Source organism: Rhipicephalus sanguineus, chromosome 3 (genome assembly GCF_013339695.2).
Source record: "Rhipicephalus sanguineus isolate Rsan-2018 chromosome 3, BIME_Rsan_1.4, whole genome shotgun sequence".
NCBI lineage: Eukaryota > Metazoa > Arthropoda > Arachnida > Ixodida > Ixodidae > Rhipicephalus > Rhipicephalus sanguineus.
Window position 1 is genome coordinate 62,251,590 of NC_051178.1, and position 9,523 is coordinate 62,261,112.

Below are 9,523 nucleotides of genomic sequence, written 5' to 3' on the forward strand. Positions count from 1 at the left end.
TTTCGTGTTATTCCGATTCCTATGACGGAGGGATCAACCGTGTTTTTTTCAATAGCCGCCATAAGGACGAAAGAAAAATAAAAAAAAAATAAAAAAAGGAAAATGAGCTGAACAAACACGGCCTCGCTAAAAATTCGCCTATTACTTTTTGTGAAAATGCTCGTTTGTATGTCACTGCTACCTAATGTAATTTACAGTCTTGCGGTCCCGACGTCTTTCTATTTCGATTCATAACTTTACATGCTCTCCAACATGTTTACGCTTATGGTAACTGGTAAAACAATATTAGAAACCAGTTCCAGATGCGTGTGCCCTTGGAATGGCAAGTGTGGTCGACAACTTCACGAGCATACTTACCTGGTGTCGGGCTGTCCGGTGATCAGAGAGGCCGGGGTCCCGTGCCGAGGCCAACCATTGCACTGCGGTTGGCTGACGCACGCCACTTTCCCAAACAGGGATAGCTGGGGCATGCAGTTTTTGGTAGTGGGGCTTGGCGTTCGCGCCAGCCTCTGCATCAATTCAAAAAGAAGGAACGATTTCTAGCGCAAATTGTCCAACTGCGATGTAAGTTACCTTTCTTCCAGCCCTAACCCAGTAAGGTGTTTTAATAGAGTAGTGGCGTTTCAATTTGTTAATACGCGAAACGTGCAGATATCGCGAGGATGTTAAGATGAAATCCTTAGATGCCTTATCGAACACGAAAATTGACCGTCGGCGGCGTCAACACGACTAGTCAAAATTTGTGACTCATTACGATATCGTCGTTTGGTCAAACGTGGGCATATCACGGAGGCAGCGCCAAACATGGTGGGGTGCAGCAAGCTTGGAATGCCTCCAATCTTGGAGGTAGTAAAAAAATAATTACGCCATCTCCCGCTCAAGGGGAACATGAGGCGATGCAAAGCCGGAGCGCTTGCACGATCGCGTTCCGTTGGCGTTCGTTGCGCATGCTACCGACCTCGGTCAGATTGTAATCGAACCAAAGTCGGTCGCACACGTTGCAGCTGTGCCCGAAGCTCCGGTCAAGGAATTCGCGCTGGAACCGGGAGTCGGCACCGTCGAAGCCCGGGCGTGAAAGCTGTCTAGCGAGGCGTTCTGCACAGGCGTTCGACTCGCGTCGTCTGTCCTCAGCCGACGCGTTGGCTCGACGCTGACGCTTGGCTTCGACGTGGGCGTTGCGTACGGCGGGGTTTGCTTGCCGACGCTGCCGTTCCGCTTCGGCATGTCGAGCCCGTGTTTCATCTGTAGGAGTTTCCCGGCGACGTTGCCGTTTGCGCTGGGCTTCCCTGGGCCGGAGCTCGGGGTCTGCTTGCCGACGTTTACGTTGCGCTTCGGCACGTCGAGCCTTCCGCTGCTCCGCGATCTCGGCAGGCGTTAAGGTATTACTGCAACTGGCGCCGACGTTGAAACTCATGACAGCGGCGCAGTTACTGAGCGTGTGTACGACCTAACGCGAGCCTTTTATCTAAACGAGGAGGGGGAAAGTGGAGAGGAGAGGGACAGTGGAGAGAGGAAGAGGGGAGAGGGGAAAGGGAGAGTGGAGAGGGGAAGGGGAGAGGAGAGGAGGTGTGTGGAGAGGGCTTGCGCATGCGCAGTAAGGGCGGTCACGCCGCACACCGTTTGCGCTCCGCTATAAGATGCTTCGCATCTAAAAAAGTCACAGTTTCGCCGCAAAGGAGAAGCAATGAAGGCGATAGCAACGAATTACAATGTCGCAAGAAGAAGACCAAGCAGCTCGATACTTGCAGCACACCCATCAACCGCAAACGACTCACGAAAAGAACACGCACAGGATGACCACGAACTAACAACGGTAAAGGCTCTGTTATACTCCGACTTCCGACGCGAGCGCGCGCGAGGACGTTGCGTTTCGTCACGCTGAGCCAGCGACGCTACGCCAGTCGCAAATCGGCCTCCGCTACAGTCGATCCGGTTCCAACGCGCCGGTGCGATCGCATCTAGAGGAGCGCATGCGCAGTAAAAGCGAAGAACGCGCCGCGCCACCTGTCGGGAACCGACGAAATAGCCCGCGAAGCAGGTTTCTGTACATGCGAGTCTGGCGCGTCCCGCGTGAAATGCAGCAGGATCACTTCGGAGCCGAGCGACGCCCGAGCGCGCCAGCAGCCGTCAGCCGCGTCATTATTATCTCCTTTGCCTGCCCAATGACGTGTGCTCGCAGTACGCCGTTCTGGAACGTTTGGCCTGTGCGGAGCAGCTTGCAACCATTGTCGTATGCATGACGCTTGTATGTTAACTGACAATAGATGAAGTTATTAAACCAATCAATGAAGATTTAAAACCAGTATGGTAAAACCAACGACTTTAACCCATGTATTCTATTGAAGCGTCGAATTTCGCATGGACATCTTCAGCGGCTGCAGCTCGATTAAAGATCCCACTCAACGAGCATACCTTTTTGTGAAACATGTTTTTATTGCCGTACTTTTATGCGATGCGAGATATTTTGCAAAAGTACAGCACAGGTATGCCATTTGTAGCGTTTTGAAACTTAAGCGCTAAATGTGTGACGCGATAATTCATGATGACACGCCGGCTGCTGAGCCGCGGTCCGCTGAACTAAAGCCCCGCCCATGTTCCGAATTTGCAGAAAGTTCTGACTGTCAGCCAGAAGTGGTTCGCCAAACTAGACAATATGATGGAGGAGCTGCACGTAAATGCACGGCTTTCGATAAATTCTGCGCGTAGGTTTTTTTTTTTTGCTATCGCACTTTCATTCCGACGCTCGCTTTGTCTTCACCCTTCCATCCGCACATCACAGGGAAAGGTTAGTAGAATGTGTGGAACACAACCTAGTGCTGAAGTGCACGACACTCGTTTTTTCAGAGTTGATAATATGTGAGGTTTTACGTGCCAAAGGCGCGATATGATTATGAGGCACGCCGTAGTTGAGGGCTCTGGAAATTTCGATCATCTGGTGTTCAAGACAGTCACTTGCTCGAGCAAGTGAGTGTCTTGGTGCATGATAAATTACACAAAATTTCGCGTGACATTAAGTAAGTAATACACCAGATATGTCACACGGCAAAGCAAGACGCCTGTCAAGAGTTAAAACGCACGAGCACGTACCTCACAGAGCCGCGCCGATCTCGGCTCGAAGTTCGCTCGACCTATTCTGTGGAGCCAGACTTTGCGACGTCCTGCACTCTCTTTTGCGCGAGGAAAGATAGAAAACAGTTTCCCTTGAGTGTCAGCCGAACGCACAGCAACCTGGCATCGCGACAAACGAGCGAGACGCACACGTGCACTTCACACTTCGTGCACGTCACATGGGGCGAACACACAGCACATGACACGTTGGAGCGTTCAACATGGCGCCGAGAGGCGAAGGAAACACAATACCGAGAAAGAGGGCGCGCGCTACCACGTGACCGCAGCCGCCCTATCAGAGGCGCGGAGAGGAGGAAGCGGCGTAGATCAAGAGAAAGCTGTACTTTTCTGAAGGTATAGGGGCTTTATGTTTACCAGGCGTTCCACTTCGCATGTGGGTACATAAATGGGCCACTTTTTATTGCGCGTCTCAAGGGCAGTTTTCAAACAGAAGCAAAATCTAGGATAATTGCTTTAAGAGCACCTGGCTGAACCGCGTCTAGTGTGGATTGCTTCGTGCGTCATCTGCTAGCCCCGTTGTGTTTACATGTGCGCGAACGTCATGCAGATCCTCAAAAGGCGGTTTGTTCCGTTGCGTCAGTGCAACTTTAACCGCTCGTACACGACGTAAAGAAGCATTTGGCCTTGATCGGCTGTATATGCACTGTAATAAGATCAGAGAGTGCACTTGTCGAGAGTGCTTTGTGTGGTCGTCGTACCCTCCGTTCACGAGAGTCATATCAGTGTAGGCGCCGCTCTGTGGTTCAAGCGCATTGCAAAGTGCACTTGGCGTTGCGCTAAAGATGAGAAGTATTAAATCTCATGTGAATATAGCCTTTTAGGGGCGCGGTGGTAAAAAAAGGCTCGCATGTACTTGAGCGTTGAGGTTAGGTGTTGTTTATACGTTACGTGACGAGCTTTAGTTGTGCACGGTCCTGGTCTCACTAGAGAAATATTTCTGTTAAGTCACGTCTGACACTTCGGTACTTAAAATGTATCCTAAAAAGAACAGAAAATGAAATGACACGGAAATCGCAAAACTGAGTTGCCTTGCGCAATTTTATTTTTGTGGCGAAGTTTATACGAAAACGCCCGTGTACTTAGATTAAGGTGCGCTTTAAATAGCGCTGATGGTCAAAATTAATCCAAATGGCGTAGTTCACATTTATGTCGTAGTAATTTCACGCGAAGTCACATCTTTTTTTCTTTACATTATCTTGAGCGTTTGCGTAAGCGTGTGCGTGTAAGCGTGTGCGTGCTAAACGTCTCCGTAGCGCTAAAGCGCTGTCAGCCACGTAGCTTTCCTCAGTAAACCTATAAACTGTCCTACATTGCATGGAGAACTGAATAAGAAATGCGAATGCATACCTGAGCACGCAGTGCACAAAGTGCTATTTCAACTCATCGCGCAGGAATACGGGCTTTCTTTTTGTTGAGGGGCATCCAAATGAACAAGAAGTAAATAATTAATTCAGTCGCGCGATACAGCAGTGCGTAGTAGGTGGAACACAAGCTAAACATGTACAGATAAAACAACAAGAGAACGTCATCCACTGTGAAAGCGCCGACTGTCGCCGAAGGCGAGCAACCCATTCGTTGGCAGAATGCGCTTCTCTCACAAGTAATTGTAACGTTCGGAGCGCTTCGTGCATTAATTCGGGAATGAAGAGCGCACATATTACCACAAAGCTGCAGTCAACGAATTTTGTTTGCCGGAAATCAGGTCACATCGCTCACAACGAAGCGCTGTTGTGCACGTTTGTTTACGCGCCAACAACCGCATATCCACACTAGCGCGGCGACGGTGCTGCCACCTCTAGCGCGATCTCGCGGCGAATACTGCACACGCGGAAGCACCTCCGAGATCTGCATACCGCCAGCGTTAAATGGTGTATATAAATAGCTCGCCGTTAGTGCTGTACACACCCGGTTGCATGTGGCCGAGTTGTTCGAAGCGGCGCACTGTGGATCCAGGTGTCGCGGGTTCGAATCCCGGTGGCGAACATGGGAATTTTTTCTTTTGATTCATTTTTCTTTGTTGGTTTTATTTATATATACTTATATATATATATAATATATATATATATATATATATATATATATATATATATATCCGAGACATGGTGGCAACGGCGAAGGCAAAAACCAGCCGAGAGTGTCCATATAATCGCTATGCAATAAAACCATGTTAGGTTCAGAAAACCTGCTGAGGGAGGTCAATACATCGACAGAGAAGGAAAAGAAGTTGGCTTTCGCCTTGGAGTCGTCTTACGCGATTGTATAGGGGACCCTGTGAGTTATTTTCCTCTGCTTAGTCGTACATTATTGTAACAGCGCAGCTGCTTAAGCCGAGCATTGGTCCGGTACTGGTGACAGAAATGATCATCATCCCGATTCGGCACGCGTTCTCGTCATCCTCTTCGTCATTTTCCGCTTCACTTTCGAGTCTGGTACATTTCCCTGTGAGTTGAAAACAAGTAAGGTAATTCCAGTATTTAAAAAAAGGTGGCAGATGCTTAATATCCAACTACAGACCTATATCCATTCTTCCCTTTTTTAGCAAGGTAATTGAAAAGCTAATATATATTTCGACTGTCCAGCTACGTCACTAAATTTCACCTATTTCATCCGAATCAGTTTGGCTTTAGACAAGGATATTCGACTAATTTAGCCCTCATTTACTTTACAGAAAAATGCAAACTAGAAATTGACAGGGGTAACTTCATTGGTTCTGTTTTTTTTTAATTTTATAAAAGCGTTTGATACACTAAATCATGACATTCTGTTCTCCAAACTTTCATCTTGTGGCATTGCTGGCAACTCTCTCCATCATTTTCGCAGTTGCTTATCTGATAGAGAGCAGTTAGTATCCATCTCTGGCATCCATTCCACTAAAAAATAGTTAACGTTGGTGTTCCACAAGGCTCAATTCTGGGCCCACTATTATTTCTACTCTACATCAATGATCTCCCGCAATGTCTAACCACGTCAACTGAATGCGTTTTATGTGCTGACGATATGACCCTCCTATTTTCAAATAATTCAATAAGCAACCTAACAACAACCCTTAACATTGAGCGTCTTAACCTTAGTGCATGGTGTACTAAAACAAGCTTTTGATAAAACCCTCCAGAACTAAGTTCTTAATTTTTAATTCCAGGTCAACAAATAACGCTCAAGTTCTACCGCTTTTTATCGACTCGTATCCTATCCACCTATAGGATCACTGTTCTTTCCTTGAAATTAAACTCGATTCCCGGTTAAAATTCAACTTACATATTCGAGAACTGCAGCGGAAAACATCTTTGGTATTAGGGTATTACTAAAAGCGAGATGTTATTTTGATTTGACTACTTTGACCACTTTAAATTGTGCATTCATTCACAGTCATCTTAACTATTGCATTGCTTCATGCGGTCAAACATATAACTGTCATCTCTCTACCCTCCAACATGTACAAAATCAAGCCATTCGCATTCTCACCTGGAGCAGCCGACACTCCAATGTTACTAATTTGTACCATGAACTAAACCTACTTAATATTGACAACTTGAACAATTTTAATCTATACATTTTCGCATATCGAGTAGTTAAGGACCACAGCCTTCTAAAATTTATTCTCATCCAAAACCTTTCTAATTCGAACATAAATAAGAACCTACACGCATTCAGCGGCGGCGGCATAACTCGCGAAACACTCGGCGTCGGCGAGAGTACAGAAAAGCGGGTGCACATAAATGAAGCCCTCGAAGGTATGGCGGTCACATGCCTATTATTTTTGTATGCGCTGCTTTCCAATAATTGATGTCCTCTCGATCGTGGGCTTGTCGGCGATCGGAAATTTGTCATACGGCGATCTGATCTTTTAGATGCGAAGTATCTTAAAGGGGTCATGAACCACTTTTCCAAGTAATGATCTAATGACCTTAGTATCGGAGTTTACTGCCTCCCGAATCGATTGCCGCAAAAATTTCTCGAATCCGTCAAGAATCAGCGGAGTTACGGGGGTTTGGCGCACGCTCCCAGCGCTTTCTCTCTTTTCTCGTGCCGACGAGCGCACTCGAAGCTAGACAGGGAGGGATGACACGGGGGAAAGAAGTTACGTCAGTGCGCGTCATGAAACGCGATCGCTCTCCCGCTGTGATTCGCTTGCGCGAGTGCGGCTACCGTGTACTGAGGAGTGCGGCGCCGGCAAGTGGCGGCACCCCGCGGCAAGAAGCGCATCTGATCCGAACGCCGCTCTCGATTTACGTCGGCTATCGGCCAATAAGCATACTATGTCTCTTGCGACGTAAACTGACAGATCCGCGACGTAAACTGACAGACGCCCCGCCCACCGACGAGAGTGAGAACCGGCCTCTGTTTGAAAAGAGGGCGCCTGGGGAAACGGCAACTTCGCGCTCCGCTTGTGGCCTTTACGCGGCGCGCACGACTGTAGTATTTGGCAGAGCAGTTCATAGCCGTGTCAGCTTTCCGCAGGATGTGTTTTTTCAACAAGCCCGAGGGGTGCTTCATGACCCCTCAATCAGCTCAATCCGGTGGTGGTGGTGTGCGGCGTGACCACCTTCATGACAGCTCAATCCGGTGGTGGTGGTGTGCGGCGTGACCACCCTTACTGCGCATGCGCATACCCTCTCCACACACCTCCTCTCCACTCACCCCTCTCCCCTTCCCCTCTCCACTTTCCCTCTCTCCTTCCCCTCTCCATTTTCTCTCTCTACTTTCCCTCCCCTTCCCCTCTCCACTTTCCCTCTCCCCTTCCCCTTTCCACTCTTCCTCTGAAACGCGGGCTAGACATGCCGAAATTCTCTCCTGCGCAACGCCGCGATGAGCTCGAGCGCATGCGCGTCCCCCTCCCCTTCTCTCTCCTCTTCTACGCTGCCCCCCTCTCGCCCGCCTGTCGACCGCGTTCTCCGCTCGCCCTGTGAGAATTAACGGCCAGGATAGATGGAAGATACGACGCGCGTAGCGTCCCTCTTCGCGTTCCACGACGCGAGGTCGGTAGCATGCCCAACGAACGCCAACGGAACGCGATCGTGCAAGTGCTCCGGCTTCGCATCGCCTCATGGTCCCCTTTAGCGGGAGATGGTGTAATTTTTATCGAGGTCACTCGCCATTTCACGTTGCCACATTACATTGCTGTCATTCATTGTTGAATTTGATCGTTGAAATGCAACTATGAAACCGTCGTTGTTGCTTGTAGCAAGAGAAGTGTTGCGTGAGTGAAGAACCAATTACAGGCATGTAGGAGGGAAAATGTTAGGATAGAGCATTGTACAACGCGAAAGAAAAAGATTGAAGTAAGGAAGAAAGTCAGAAAGACAGAAACGAAGAAAGGAAGAAAGAAAGAAAGAAAGAAAGAGAGAAAGAAGGAAAGAAAGGAAGGAAGGAAGGAAGAAAGGAAGGAAGAAAGACAGAAACAAATAAAGGCAGAAAGAAATGAAGAAAGGAAGAAAGAAAGAAAGAAGGAAAGAGAGGAAGAAAGAAAGGAAGAAGGCAGAAAAAAAGAAATAAGAAAGTAAGAACAGAAAAAAAAAGAAAAAGAGACAAGAAGGAAAAAAGAAAGGAAGAAAAAAGACAGAAAGTAAGCAAGAAATAAAGGAAGGAAGAAAGAAATCAACAGAGAAATACATAAAGAAAGGTATAAAAAAAGGACAGAAAGAAAGAATGAAAGATAGGAAGGATAAGGAAGAAGTCCAAAGAGAATTAAATAAATTAAGTACATAAAAAAAAAAGATACAAGAAGAAAAAATAATAAGAAAAAACCTAATTAAGCACTAAATAAAGTAAGTAATAAAGAAATAAACAGATAAATACATAAAGAAGTTATAAAAATTAGAAATAAGAAATAATGAAATAGATGAAGGAAGAAAGGAATAATTCATAAAGAAATAAATAAAGAATTAGACATAAAAAAGATAAAAGTATACAATAAAAAAAAAATAAAAATTAATAAACATACAGAAATTAATTCAAAAATAGTAATTAAGAAATAAATATAAACATATAAACTAATAAATTATAAAAAAATGAATAAAGAAATAAATAATTAAATAGATTAATTAATAAATTAACTCATAAAAAATAAATAAATAAATTAATAACATAAAAAAAGAAAAATATACTAAGGAAAAAATAAGGAAAAAAAAGACCTAAATTAATCAATAAATAAATGACGGAATAAATAATAAATAGATAAATCCATAAATAAATTTATAAGAAAGATTAATAAATAAAGAAAGAATTAAAGAGAATATTAAGAAATTAAGAATTCATAAAAAAATAAATAATAATAATACTAAAAAAGAAAAATAGACAATAATAAAAAGAAATATAAAAAATACATAAATTAAGCAAGAATAAAGGAAGTAAGAATAAGAAAGAAGAAGACAGAACGAAAGTATAAAAAAAAGAA

General features: G+C 45.4%; 1 non-coding gene across 1 annotated transcript; it reads left to right on the top strand.

Annotated features, from left to right (window-relative positions):
* The first annotated feature begins 349 nt into the window (after positions 1-349).
* On the top strand, positions 350-511 carry LOC119388452 (U1 spliceosomal RNA). Its single transcript, XR_005182737.1, has one exon. It is a non-coding gene; the product is annotated as a U1 spliceosomal RNA (small nuclear RNA).
* The last annotated feature ends 9,012 nt before the right edge of the window (positions 512-9,523 follow it).